Source organism: Solenopsis invicta, chromosome 8 (assembly GCF_016802725.1).
Source record: "Solenopsis invicta isolate M01_SB chromosome 8, UNIL_Sinv_3.0, whole genome shotgun sequence".
Taxonomy (NCBI): Eukaryota; Metazoa; Arthropoda; class Insecta; order Hymenoptera; family Formicidae; genus Solenopsis; species Solenopsis invicta.
Genome location: NC_052671.1, coordinates 1,230,750 through 1,242,979, shown reverse-complemented (window position 1 = coordinate 1,242,979; position 12,230 = coordinate 1,230,750). Strand labels below are relative to the sequence as shown.

General features: G+C 28.1%; 1 long non-coding RNA gene across 2 annotated transcripts; it reads left to right on the top strand.

The window, feature by feature from the left end:
* Positions 1–1,812: 1,812 nt before the first annotated feature.
* LOC105192909 lies at positions 1,813–11,536 on the top strand. Of its 2 annotated transcripts, XR_005575409.1 has the most exons (6): positions 1,813–2,357; positions 6,392–6,690; positions 6,884–6,968; positions 7,317–7,630; positions 8,671–8,895; positions 10,603–11,536. It is a non-coding gene; the product is annotated as an uncharacterized LOC105192909 (long non-coding RNA). The 2 variants fall into 2 exon arrangements; XR_003268631.2 differs by having other exon boundaries at positions 1,815–2,357; positions 8,671–11,536.
* Positions 11,537–12,230: the final 694 nt, after the last annotated feature.

Below are 12,230 nucleotides of genomic sequence, written 5' to 3'. Positions count from 1 at the left end.
TTTCTCTAACATATGTATTAGAGACTCATTTAAAGTTTTACCATAAAACAAATTACAATAACACAATATCTAAAATCGAATTAAAAGTTGCCTTAAAAACATTTCTGAAAATAGTCTAAAAGATGTTTTCCGATGATACTCAATTTTAGATAGATATTTATGTTGTCTCGAAAATATAAGCTTTTCTGCAATATCTGCAATCAGTAACTAAAGTATAAATTGCAGATTTTAATTTTATTAAAATAGTTATCTTCAGATAATACTACTATATCATTAATCGAGCTCTTCTAAAGCGATTTACATTTTCTTTAATTGAAAATGACATACATCTAATATAACAATAATATGTAAAAAAGAATAAAGAAAATTTTAAGAAATATTTTTATTTTTTGCAGCAATAATTTTTTTCACAGAAGAAAACAAAGTTAAGTTATTGAAATTTCTATTTTAACTAAACTTTTTCAAAGAACGTGACTTCAAAAAGATCAATGTGTACCAAAAATTGTGTTCAGAAACTTATAAAAGTTATAAAATTTCTTTCTCCTCATACATATATATATATATATATATATATATATATATTAATTACAATATTAATACGTGTTAAAAAGAAAATAATATTAAAAAATGTTAAACGACATTTGTTTATCTGTGTATAAATAATGTAATTCTTTAAAACTGTATAATTTAATTTAATAGATATAACTAATAACTTTTGTATATACATGTAATTATATTATAAATTTATGCATACAATTGTTTAATTATGTATATCAAATCTGGAAATAGTAACAATGTTAATTAAACATCATTTTTATTAACACATTTATTAGAGTTTATAATGTTATAATCTTTAGATATTTTTTAAATGCACGTATGTCTAAATTATATAAATTTAAAGTTATAACTTATATTATAAATAATAAAGTAATATGAAAATTATTATAAATAAATAGAATGTTTCATAATCTTTTATCTTTGCTTTTTTAGGCAAACATAATTTTAGCATTAAAAATAATTCTTTTTCTCTTACATAAAGGTATCAAGTTTAATTAATATATAAAAAAATTTTTTTTAATGTAATATACAATACAGCGGAGATTTATAACTCTTTTAAACAGAAAAAATTTTTAATTTTATATTTAATAATAAATTTGCAATTGCAATAATAAATTTTCGAAGTTCAATTTAGCATAAATATTAAAAGTAATTTTATAGTGTTAATTTTGTTAATATTACTATATTAACACTATCACTAGTTTTCATTATTATCATTACCATTAGTTTTACCATTAATATGACCGTTAACATTAATAAATATCCAGGTATATGTTCTCTACCATATTATGCATTCATGGTACAGTCTTTCTCCGACTCTCAGCATGAAACATTCTTATATTTTCGAATTGCATCATAAACCTAACTCACATTGAAAAACGCACAATGCAATCCAGTATACCTAAAGTTCAAAAGTTTTTTCAGAACAATACTGTGAAAAGAAAATATAAAAATTTCTTTCTTTTATTATGATATAAATTTAAGCAAGTGCAAAATTTTATTTGCTAAACTTAATAATATTGTAAAAATATTGTAAAATAAAAAAGAATATAAAAGAGACTCAATTTATCAAATATGATATTTTGCTATACAAAAACTACTTAATATTTTTAATGATGATATTATTTTTTTAAATTATTATTTGATATAACTTGTTTTATTCCAAAATACTTATTTCAAATATATTAGACAGAGATGCTTGTATAGAAAATGTTTATATAAAAAATAAATAAATTTTCACAGCATATCTCAAATAATAAAAAAACTTCTACCTTACAAATATTGCACACACTAGTTAGAACATAAAAATCATTAGAATATAGTCTTGTAAACATTATTAAATATAAATAGAATGGATCATCTTTATGCAAACTATAGTATTTCAGTTGAATCTGCTTTATTTTGTCCAATACTATAGAGAGGTAGTAGTGGTAACTGTCACCGAAGACAATTTATGTTAATGACTGTTCGTAACCGAGGAGAGCCGAGGTCGCTCGACAGAACAGTCTGCAGGTCGCCGTAGCAGCGGTCGGACACGAAGCTCTTTGCTCGACTTTCGAATCCTCCCCACTCACCAACCCTGAATTCACCACCTTGCGCGTCCTGACTATCCCATCCCTACGATGGCGACGCCCAGCGTCGATTCGTGCGCATTTTCATCCCCAGCTTGGAGATTCGTTCTCCTATGGACGCCTGTGCGCTTATCGAATGAAAATTGTTTTGTGATAAATCAGTGTATCGAAACGTAAAATTAGTGCCTTTTTAAGGATACTTCACGAGTCTTTTACGAGCAATTATTGGTAAGTGTTTGTTCTTGTTTTATCTTTGTTGTTAAAATCTATCCATTGTTATTCGAGAGAGAGAGACGCGACGTACCCAAATTTACTGTCATAGTGAACTACAGGACCGTTCGAAACGCAGGCTTAAAATCTATAAAAAGGATGCAATACTTATTGATTTTCCTATGAAAAGATAATGCCTATTTAACTTTGATACCAAAGAAGGCAGAAAAGACTTTGATATATACTTGTGATATCGGTATTCTATATTTCTTGATATTATCTATTTTTATCGAACTAGAACTGAAAATGGCTACATGTGAAATGGCTAGATGCGAAAACATAATTCGCTTCAGCTCACGAAATTATACGTTTTCTATATCTAAATAACAATTAATAATGATGTATGCTTGATGCATTTCTTCCGAAGGAATCTATAAAGAGAAATCCTCTTCTGTTTAATATAATTATATTTTAATATGTGTAACATAAAATTTATTATGCGAAAAATACAAAATTAAGCAACTTTATTATTGTTTATTTCGAGTTATAGTACAAAAATGGCAATATTTCAACTTTGTTTATCACAATATATTTACAATAAAAGCAATACTTCATGTACATCTTTAAAAAGTTGTAGTAAGAATTCTTTTTTCCAACTGAATGATCTTAATTCATTTATTCATATGCGACAGATTAAAATGCTATTAAAAGCATACAACGTTGTATTAATTATACGGCGCGTTGTGTGTCTTTTTATTAAATAATTTACTATCATAAAAAAATAATTCTCCTTAATTAAAGCAGCTGCTTAAACATTTTATGAATGAAACAAAATGCAATTATTCCATCAGTCTCTCCTCAGAGTTTAATCTGACAATTAGTCGTACGAGATTATGAAAAAAATCTGATATAAATTATAGTTTTCCTTTTTATGTGATATCTTCGGAATATCGCTTTGATTATACCAGACGAGAAAAATAGGTATCAATTACATGATATCAATAGTCAACGAAATACACTCCAGCACGTATAAGGTACCGCCGCGGTGGCGCCGACGGTGGCGAATTTCACGATTCCCATATAGCCTCTCGCAATCTGGCGGGATGCCGATCGATTTGCACAGTGTTCCTCACCCGCAACACGGTTCCATTTCAGTTCATTTCATAGCTCGCAATGATAATACATATGTATACGTAAATGTACAATGAAAATTATCACAGATTGGTGTAGACTTTCACTTGAAATTTACAACGGGTCTGGGTAGAAATCTTGTGTACTTGCTTTCGCGAATAAAAAAGCTTACTGTAAAAAATTAGTGGAATTAATTAACATCTCTAGTCATTTAAAGAGAAAGGACTACGTTACTATCTGCTGGGATCAGTTGTTTAGATTCTGTGCACTGTGAATAAACTTGAAAGTATCGTTGGATATTAGTAAGTTATTGATTCTATTGATTGCAATTTTTTAATACTTTGTTATATTCTTGATACAGACACAAATTGTTTATTTCAATGAATACAATATTAATTCACACATAAATTTAATAAACCTATATTTAAGAATTCTGTTAAATGTTAATTATTAAAAGAAAATTTGGAAAAGAAAGCAAAACTTCTTTTACGTATATATTTATAAATTATGTATAATTATTGACTGAGTAGATTTGCAATTTTTCGTGGAAAGTACATCTGATGAATGTACTCATGAGATGTTTACCACAGTCCTCTATAAAAAAGAATGTAAAATTTAAAACGAGCATGTGTGCACGAGAATAAACCGGCTGTGAATCCAATCAACAACTTACGGCGTCCACATTCCACATCTAACCTTCCAATCTCTAAACTTGTTAAGTACCTTACCAAAAAGGTTTATCTTCAGAATAGCAATTTATATCTTCTAACAATTTTTAAGTAAACCAAATGTATTATTCAAATCTAAAACATGTTACAAATTAATTAATTTCTTGATTATTTGTTTTGATAACTTTATCTCTAATTTTCTATCTATATTTATATATTTTAATTGGGAAAGAAATATATTTTTTTAAATAAACAATTATTTTTTTAGATATGTAAGATAACGTATCGAACAAAAAAAAAATAAGAAGTGTGTGTTTGTGCGATTATAAAGCGGCACGTGAATGAACAAGAGGTAGCGTGACACGACAAAGCGTTAAGTGATCGATGTCTGTCTTGTGAAAAGTATTGCTGCTGTGATTGCTATATGTATTTAATGGGAGTGTTACCGCCAAATATCCAAACAGCACGTGCCAAGCACACGTATTAGTTTCTTATTATTCCCTTACCCTATATTATTAAAAACAGTTTAATATTAGTATATATAATTAAATTTGTTAGTCAATGCTAATAGTTGTAAATATGATAATTAACGTAAGATATGGAAATAAAGAAATTATTTTAAAATTTTATATAAAAGTTAAAAATAACATATTAAAATTTGTTGTTGACAATGTGAGAATTAAAACCTGCTTGATATACATTGTATAATTTTCCACTAAAAGCTGTTAATGTTTTATTCAATTTTAAACTCTTAGTATGATTAAATTAAAGTACCGGTGTCATAAATTAACACATTTCCGCAAGAAATGATGTCATGCTGTGTGCATGGGAGATACAATAAGGTCTAGTTAATCTTTTTCCAGGCGACCATGCAGTCAACTTCATTCTCTCAAAATATAAAATTGTACCTTGATGCTTTTACCGGGTAATCATGAGTATATTTTATTATAAATATTTATTTATATTTATATTTATATATATATAAGTATAATAAATATAAATAAACTAGTTTTTTGTATATCGAATATAAATTTAAAATAATACAACGCTAACATTTCTTTTTTCTTTGATTATTTTAATTTTTAATCATCAGACATTATTATTTTATTACAAATTATAAAAAGGCAAATAGCGTTAATATTCTTTCCAAAGTGTACATTAAGGTTGTGACTCATAAGAGTTATTCGAAATTTCTTTATAGGGAACAGTTCTGCTCTCCTGACTTTTTTCTTTTTTTTCGGTATCGGAACAGGTATCACGGTCCGTTGTAGGTAATAGGTCTCGGATAATAGCGACCTATTTGACCTTCAGTTTTGTAGCCCGCCTGCTGCGTATTTCCAACTTCTTCGAAGTTTTTGTCTTCAAGATTCTACACAACTTGTGCACATTGAATGCTTTCTCGCAATGAATTCCGTTTTCGCAGAATACTATAATTCAAAGTACAAAAGCGACATATTATAAATAATTTATTTATCAAGACAGTCTATAATAACAAAAATTAAGAGAAGTTTTTCAAAGCTTTGAGAAATATTATTTCTATATTGTATTTTATTCATTCAAATGTTTAATTTAAACTAGAATAAAATTTGAAAAATATTGATAAGATCAATAAGCTGACATTATAAATTTCATTACAATACAATGTTTTGCTTTTAATGTAATATCTGGTTTACATATTATTATTGAATTAAATATCTGTTTCTCTATTCGATATTTTACCATGTTATATGATAACATTTTATCGCGACTATTTCGAGATTGTGATAATATTAAAATTAATATATAGTTTATTTATAATTTTAATATCAATATGTATAATACTTCCTACATTAATGAAAAATACATGAATCACGTAATGTAATTATTTATTACTGTTATTAGTCATAATAATTTTTGTTGAAATAGACGAAATAACCTTGATTTTATTTACAGATTACTGTTTATTTGTTTTAAAATAAACTACTAAAATTTATTAATATTGTTTTCTGTATTTATATCTGTTGTGCTGCAGAATAAATGCTGCTTAAATTATTGTAAGTCCTTACATTAATTATAATCTTGTAATAATTATGACATTCAAAAAGATGATATTTATTGCATTAATTAAAAATTGTTCTTATTCTTTGACTTAACTGTATCGAGTTGCCTCCATAAAAGATCCGCTATTGTAGGTGGATTCGCTTATTATCGTGGCACAAAAGCCGCGTGAGTTCCTTGCGGATGCTGCGAGCCCTCACGTGGATTTCATTTCAGGATCGCATAAAATGGTGCTGAAGGGGGCAGGAGGAATGAAGGAGATGAAGGGGAAGAAACACGAGGGGAAGAAGAATGGTGCTGTGATGCGGCCAGGGGAGCGAGGGGGAAGGGAAAGATGCCGGCTGGTAAGCAGATGGTTGCCCCGTTTATTGGTTTATTCGTTGGTTCAGCCATGACGTTCCGTCCGGCCATGAAACGAGCCGGAGACTCTCCTTGTGTTAGAGAGTATCAAGCAACGAGGCTACAACTGCTCTTCCTATTAAAACGCATCCGCGAGCTACTTACTCGCCTAGTATGTAAGTAATCGGCAGCATAAACTATAGTATACGTAACTTAAGACCGGTGATTATTCTTGATAATAAACTCACGTGAAAAATGTTTACTATTAAATTCATTTGTTTCTATAATCTGTTTAATTCTTTGTCTTTATATAATCCTTATAATTGATAGCGCAATATTTTGCATCGATCCATTTTGATTATTTTGCAGATTTTTCAATTGCATCTGATATCTGCCATGGTGAATTTATATATTATACATCTGTAAAAACCAAATGGTTCTATAAATTCTGTATGTAAGTAATGAAAGAATCTTTAAAATCAATGTTTATTAGACAAGAAAATTATTTTGTTTTGCTACCCGTTACAGCTCAAAAACAATATATATTAAACTGATGAGTATTTTTTCACGCATTATATTTGTTGTTTTGTGCATGTGCAATATTTTATTGCAAAGGTAATTTAACATCAAACTTTTTTTACACGTTTATATATTTGACCAAAAAGAAATAAATAGTTAATTGTTAATTATAAATTTTTAACACAGTAAAATATATTGTTCTTTTAATTTATGCAACTTATTTCTAGCTTGTATAACATGTTTTAAAAAATATGTGACTATTAAACTATAATTCATTTTACAGCTGGTTAAAAAGTTTTATCGGCATCGATACAATAAATTTTTCTACACCGAAAAATATGCACGAAAGCAGAGGAATAGCATAGCAGCAGTTTTGATGGCGGGGTGCAAATGTACGCGTTATATAGATGATATTCAGTAATGGCGTCCTGGGGGCGGACGAAATGCTCGGGTCGATAGAAGGTTGCTTGCCGACGAAACTCAAATACACTCTCGTCTTATTGCCGATGATCCCCACTTACAATGGACTTTTCTATGGCTTATCCCCAGGGATGTCATCGACATGACTCAAAATATAATTCATTATACCTGTGAAATGTAAGTATATATAAATTTAAACGTTTATTTAGATCAGAAAATAAAAAAAAAAATAAAAAGAGAGGAGTTTAAAAAAAAGTATAGAAAATAATAAAATAACAGTTTTCGGCTAGGGAATTTTAGTATTCTTGTATTACGTCATGTGTCGGTAAAGTCAGTCGCGGAATACTACAAAATACAAAACGATATTTTTATTGATAATTTTTTTATAAACACATCCTAGAAAAAAATTAAGATAAATTCTTTAATAAAGATTTTAGAAATGTTATTTAATTGCATATGATGCAATTTATTCTATCAAACGTTTAATTTAATTTATAATAAAGTTTTAAAGATATTGATAAAATCGATAAGCTTTGATAATATAAATTTTATTATACAATAATATTTTGTTTTTAATGTAATATTTGGTTAACATATTAATATTAAATTAAATATATATTTTATATGAGAGAGATGTTATAAATAGAAATTGTATTATTGAAATCTGATATCTTATTTACTTTTCAGAGAAATTTATATTTCTATTCTTTTGAGGTTTTACCCCCGAGACCAATAACTTGATCCTTAAAGAAAATATACATCTTAAGCAGCTATGCCAGTAGCTAAGCTCGCTGTTATGAGCTGAAGGGTGCGAAATATTTTCAGTAAGTCAGGTCATTTTCAGATTTCTTAATCCGGATCAAAACCCGAAAAACGTCGTTCAAAAGGATTAACACCATCAGCCGATACCTAATATGTTTCTATAAGAACTCAACATCTTTCATTTTTCTTGACATAGGAAAACTAATTTATCTAAATGACATTTGACGTTGTAACGTTTTCTCCACGACAAGATCACTTCTTATTTCGCACCCTTTGCTACGTAAAAATATTAGAATACAAAATTTTTATTTTCCTGAAAAATTCTTATCAAATATTTTAAAATATGTCCTATAAATATTATTCTCGTAATGTTAATATATAATTATGTAAGATATTTTTATATACATATATATTAAAATATTTTCTTGTTTTATTAATTGCATGCGAACAACCAGCGTATGCGACATGACCAAGTAACCTGGAAATGAAAGGTACGTCGACACGCGTACAGGAATAAAAGGAGCTGTACCGCTAAGAAGACGAAGAAGAAGAAGAAGGAGAAGAAGAAGAAAACCAAGGAGAACGCGACCTTGCTACATTCAGCTGTGTCATCCTTGAGCCGTTAACGCTCAGGTGGTTTCGATCCCAGGAACGAGCATCAATCATCATTGGTAGTGCAGGTGTAATGTGATCATTGTCACTGAGATAACCCAGTACGATATTCACTTACGAAGCGTGTCAAATGACATAATAGAGTTTATCTATAACAGCGCGTATAAATATTAAAAGAAACGGCTACAATATTTGATCCTTGACAACATACAATCTATTAAACCTTTGAATAAAAAATATGACGTAACAATTGTTGAAAATGTAAAATTCTCATATGTATAATACTATCAATATTTTACATATTTAATATCAACATATAAGATATTGCAGATATTTATCTCAAAATTGTCTTTTATAAAAAAACATATTTTAATTTAAACAGTAATAATAAACGTTATGTAGCCTTTACATAATTTCATAATATAATAGAATATTGTGTTAATAATAATAATACGTAAGATAGTATCAATGCTAGCAAAATAAAGTAGTAAAATAAATCGGTATTAAAATTAAATGTTACATAAAAACAATATATTTTTTTTCTTATGTTCAATTTCTTCACACCTCCCGATAGATATATTTCAGATAAAAATGTTCGTCAATTAACTAAAAATTCGTTTTCTTTACTAATTAACTTATTTTTGATTATGTAACTAATGGGTAGCTATTCTTTATACTAACTATCGACACAAACTGTATTAGCATTTTACTAGAAAGAATATTTATTCTCTGGGAGATATTTCATGGATAAAATTATCTAGAGATGAAGAAATTAGGCATTAACCGGTTGATGTCCAATTTCTTCACCTATAACTTAATTCATGAGATATTTCCTGGAGAATATGATAATTTCTATATTAAAATTCTAGTACACTTTGTGTTAATAGTATGAAGAATTAGTTATTCTTATATAGATACGTAAACAAAAATTTTAATAAAGTAAACGAATTTTCAGTTATTTGACGGATATTTTTATCTGGAAGATAGCTATCGGTGTGAGAAATGTGTGAAGAAATCGGGCAGAATTCCAGAAACTAAATTATGTAAGAGAGAACCGAATACGTAATTAATGAGAGATTGACTTTTACTAACAATACTGTACTGAAAATAGATTTCACGTATGTATCGTTTAAATACTTTCTAAAAATTAATTTTTTTTTAAATTAGAAAATTTAGAAAACATGGTTGTGTTTTATATTAACGGTAATTGTGACTAATTTTGCTAATTTGATATTTTTTTGGAAGTTTACGCAATTTGCGCTAAAAGCAGACCCTGCCTCGCTTTCTTGAAGAGTGACTCAGCATATATACCTAAGCTATTTCCATATGACTGTGCACTTCATAAGCCTCTGCGAGTGTTAATTTGAAATTACCCATGTTCTATAACTTCAACGATAGGAACGTAAACACCGCTAATGCAATACAAATTGTTGAAAAAAAAAACGTACGCTTATATTTATAAACGATTACGTTATAACGTTGATAGAATACATAATACCTTCCTAACAGAGCTAAAGCCTCTTTAAATAATATTTACATTGACATATTATAGAAGTTGGAATAGAAACGGATACGGAAGACATGAAAAACTATACAAAAATGTATTACAGTATAAAAAATTTTTAATCAGTTGTATAACAACGTAAGAACGATATTGTTTACAATTTGCAAATTATAATATTAAGATTTCTGCCCGTTAACTGAATGTTTCAAATTTAATTCTATGTTTTACAATTAAAGTGTAAAAACTGATATTAATAGGAAAATATTTTCAGGTTCCTATAAAATGGTTGCGAAGTCTACTGAAGATCACATACTGGGCGGACAAAGAAGTTAAGACCGGCACGTATATGTTAAGTATTTTTAATATATAAGGAAATAAACGATAAACGATGAATGTGCCGTACAAGAAAGCCCAGTTAATGCTCTACATCTACCCTGTAGATCCGAATTTGTTTGATAAGAGGCGACAAATTCGGTTCTAGAGAGGTTTGTGTGGTGCATACAAAGCAACGGTGATCTTTAAATGAGAGAGGATATCAATCCAAATTAAACGCACAAAAATTTGTTAACGTATTGAAATACTGGATAAACGTTTTTAAAATTGATAGATTTTATTATGGTAAATACCAACATCAGTGTTAATAAGTTCCTAAAAATTTTATTTACGCAATAAATGTAATGTAAATGTAAGTGTATATGAACTCCAACTAGTGATTATAACGGAATTCATATAATGTAAATCAATTAAAAATTACCAGAACGTTATAATTATATATTCATATGTTTAGATATGTGTTACGTGACTATATAATTAGGTAGTTACAATTAGGTCGCTGGAAATACTTTTTAAAGTCACTCATGTGCGTATCGCAAACGAATTATTAATGGTAACGGAAAAATGACAAATGTAAGAAAGAATTAATGAGCGTCATTACGCCCATGGACTTGGTTGCATGCATGTTGGCGTACTGTCGATGATGAACTGCTACGTCTAGCGTGACCTGTTGCGCATAAGTTCACTCACACATCGTATTAAATTGTACGTTTTTCTAGTCCTTTATACAGGTAGATTCAAATTCTGTTTAATTTATATGAGATTGTAGTAAAATATTTGTACGATATATATAACTTAGATTAGCAATAAGTAATTTCATAAAGAAGTGATTTTAAAGAGCATGTTATTCAATAAGATTTACTTAAAGTCAAGAACTAGTAAACTACTCTCTAATACCTTTCTATTATTTACCATTATTTTGTTTTTAATTTATTGTTTTTATATCTTATATATGTTATATACTTTTGCTTTCTATATTTTTATAATCTTATATTTCAATAAGGCAATTTATAGAACTACTGCCTATTAATTTTATTTGACATGTGTAAAGAAACGCATACATCCATTTATATTATTTGAATTTCAATATTTTGTATTACAAGCAATTGAAATACAGTTAATAACGGTAAAGGGAATAATTTAAAGTCAGAAAATTTGAAAAGTTTTATTTTTAATAAACGTCCGAATAGTATCCGAATAGAATAGAATACATTAATATATAACTTCAACTATATAATTTTCTGTGATAAATATGGTATAAATATCGTTTAATATTCTAATCTAAAGTACGACACGATTTTCTTTTATACTTTTACATCACATAATTTTATCATCTTATATTCTTGCAATGATTATTCATTGAATAGACATCACATGCGGATGCACGATTTCTTGAATCTTTCTGTAAAGGCTGAAGTAAATCCATTAATCTCTGATCGTGTTCATATTAAAATGACATGCCAGTCGTTACGCAACTACTCATAAGTGCTAATGAAGTGCATACACAGGTGTAATTACCAATCGAGTGGACTGCCCACTTTTCACTCGTAGCATAATCTAGTGGAT